Source organism: Triticum aestivum, chromosome 3D (assembly GCF_018294505.1).
Source record: "Triticum aestivum cultivar Chinese Spring chromosome 3D, IWGSC CS RefSeq v2.1, whole genome shotgun sequence".
NCBI lineage: Eukaryota > Viridiplantae > Streptophyta > Magnoliopsida > Poales > Poaceae > Triticum > Triticum aestivum.
Genome location: NC_057802.1, coordinates 352,991,134 through 352,994,427, shown reverse-complemented (window position 1 = coordinate 352,994,427; position 3,294 = coordinate 352,991,134). Strand labels below are relative to the sequence as shown.

Below are 3,294 nucleotides of genomic sequence, written 5' to 3'. Positions count from 1 at the left end.
CCGCATCTTCTGGGCGACGTTCTCCGCCTTGCACGACGGAGCCGAGGAAGGGACACCGACGGACGAGGCGGACACAGTCTCCGTCGCGGCGGTCGGGGACGGGCTGGACGACATCTAGGGCGGCGGATCAGAATCAGTGGTGAGAATGGGGAGTAAGGGTGGCAGACAGCGAGGGCTCGGGCGCGAGAAGGGTAGGAGGGAGGTGGGAGGAGGAGGAAAGGTTTGGTGGGTTTGGTGCAAATTATAGTAGGGTAGAGTTGTCGGGTCTGGCATGTCGAACGCGCCCGGGCGACCCCATATCCGCTCCATATTTGAGCTGGATATAAAAGGCGCCGGTCAGTCCAGACGTTTAAGACCCGTTTAAAGAACCTTTCCGGATCAAATTTTTATAACCACTCAGTGACCGGACCGTTCGCCTGGACGTTTGAGATGGGTTTGAGATGGCCGGCTATAGATGCTCTAGTAAGCCGACACCAAACGCAGCCGCTAGCTGCTACGCTGCTAAACCCAACAACAAGGACAAGTAGCAGAGATGAACAATCAATAATTATAATAAAATGAACAATAAAAAAGAGGACAAGTAGCAAAGAGAAAGCAAGCAAGCAAGAAAGTACAGAGAATGTTGCCACCTGCTCACGGAAGAACTGAAGAGCTCAAGCCTCAAGGCACCACCACAACCTCCATCTCCAAAAGAAAAGACAGAAAAACAGTAGGTAACTTACCTACTGCAAATATATCAAATCCTCCGTATTTTCATATCGTTATATGTCAACAGAGCGACATACCAACAATAACTTAGCGAAACTGCTAGACCTACGTATTGTTGCTACGTAAACTTTCTTTCCCTCCAAGGCTCCAACTAAGAGCAAGTACAATAGAGCTGAGTCAGCGGGCTATAAAGATTAAACTAGTATATTTCTGCTTAGTTGAAGGAAAGAAAAGAGAAGAGAGAAGGTAAGCGGGCTCTTCGTGAAGAGCCAGCTCTAACACGTGTTTCTAGGCACTTTATGAGAACAAAATGTGGGCCACATAATAAAAAATAGTAAACTCTTTTAATCTACTACTGGATGTTGACTATAAGATGGACTGTAGATGACATGTTGGCTATAAGATGGGCCGTAGATGACATGACACTGACTTATAGCCAGCAGCTGGCTATATTATTAACCATGCTCTAAACATTCACCCCTGATTTTCAGGTGGGCCCCTCTCTAATGCCCAATTAAAGCCTGCCTAGCTACCTTCCACGGGTACAGGGCTCGATCGAGTCGATCGCGGGTCGCCGTCTAGGGAAAAATCCAAAACAAATCTCAGCGGTAGTGCTGCAGCAGCCGGTCGGCCTCCCGTACGCCGCTCAGGTAGGCCGCGTGCGTCGTCGAGCAGTGCGTCCGGTGCGTCGCCTCGCCGGCGAACAGCACGCTCAGCGGCGTCCCACCGGCCTCCGGCCCGCTTGGGAGCGGCTCTGCCATCCGATCGAGATCCTCGCCGCTTGACCCGACGGCGACGTAGCTGTAGGACCCGAGGAACAGCGGGTCCGTCGCCCACCCGCTCCTCTTGATTCTCTTCACCCTCCACCGTGGGGTCGCCCCCGCGGCTGCCCCGCTGCAGCGGCGAGGTGGGGCCGGGAGGAATGATTCCAGCGTGGAGTGGAGCGCGTGGATGACCTCGTCGTCGGGGAGCGACTCGAGGTGCGTGGCCTCCCGCCCGGCGAACCATGCGAGCGCCACGGTGGAGCCCGCGTGGACGGGGCGGACTGACTCGGTGCCGCGCATCCACCACGGGATCTTCGCCGCGTCTCCGAGGAACGCCATGTGCAGGAACGGGAAAGCCGGCGGGGCCGCACTGGCTAGCTGCTCGTCGCCGCCGTCCAGCTCCGGCGTCTCCACGGCCTCCACCTCGACGAACAGCTTGTCCACGACACCGAATCCCAGCCGCGCGACGGCCTCACGCTTGAACTCTGGGAGCGGCGGGTCGAAGGCGATTGCGCCCGTAGCGGACACGTCCTCGTCGATGCTCGCCTTGAGGACGCCCAGCGAGACTGTGAGGATGACATGGTCAGCGGTGAGCGTCGTCGTCGCCTCATCGCCGAAGTGGAGGCGCACTGGGATTTCGCCCCACTCGAGACGACGGAGGCCGAGGCCGAGGCGGACAGTACCGGGCGGGGAGCGCGGCGACGAGGTGCTCGACCACGCGGGTGTATCCGCTGGGGATCGTGACGTGGTCGCCGGGGAAGTCGCGGTACTCGCCCTCGGCCGCGAGGTCCAGGTCGCCGAGATCATCGGCGGAGGTGTCCGTGCGCTCCCGGTTGATGTGCATGGAAAGCAGAGCCTCCTCGATCTCCTCCAGCTCCTTGCTACCGACCGGGCGCGCCGCCTGGTACGCTCGCAGCCCCCGGCGCAGGTATTCCTCCACTCCCCCTCCGCCGACAGCCTCACCGGCACGGGCGGCCTTCATCATGCCCCTGTACAGGTCCTCGATCGGCTTGGCCACCGTGTCCGCGTCGACGACGTCGCCTCCCTCGGCGACAGTCAGGACGCTGTCAGGGAACCCGTCCATGCGCTCGTACGGGAGGTCTGCGGCCTCCTCCCGGAGCGCGCCTGCTTCCCGCGCCATCGCGTACACGGGACTCCCGACGATGCCCTGCACCCACGTAGCGCCCATCTCGAGACGATGGCCGGCGAACTCGGACGTGTATACTCGGCCGCCAGCGCGGCAGCCAGCCTCCACCACCACCACCTCGAACTTGTCCCGGCCCGCGCCGCATAGCTGCTGCGCCGCCGAGAGTCCGGCTATGCCCGCACCCACTATGACAATCCTCGGCTTCTTCTCAGCCATCCTCGCCGCGCGCACCTCGCCGACGGTTTCGCACTGGTCAGTTGTCCCGCCCCCCGGAGAGTGCAAAGCCAGGAGCACGCGCCGCTACAACAAAGGAGAGAAGCAGAATAAATAGCATAGGTTCGCGCGCACTAAGAAGCGAAGTCAGGGTGACTTCCCTTCACAAAAACGGGCACCTCGCATGCCTCTATACCTAACATTTTCACTTTTCTGTGGTGTCTTTGAAAAGACAGGAAAGACTCACTTTTCTGTGGTGTCTTTGAAAAAACAGGAAAGACTCTCGCCCCCATCAAGTTCTTCAGGCAGCGTATGCTATACTTTCGGCTCAAGGCATGCATCATCAGGAGCAAGACCAACCAAGTAGTCCAGCTGATCCTTCCCCGAAGGATTCTTCTGCTATTCTCTCTCAGGGCCGAAATATATTCAACAAGGCTCAAATTTAGCAATTGCAGGTACCAA

General features: G+C 58.4%; 1 pseudogene; it reads right to left on the bottom strand.

The window, feature by feature from the left end:
* Positions 1-1,087: 1,087 nt before the first annotated feature.
* On the bottom strand, positions 1,088-2,912 carry LOC123078836 (polyamine oxidase 1-like; annotated as a pseudogene).
* Between the last annotated feature and the right edge of the window lie 382 nt (positions 2,913-3,294).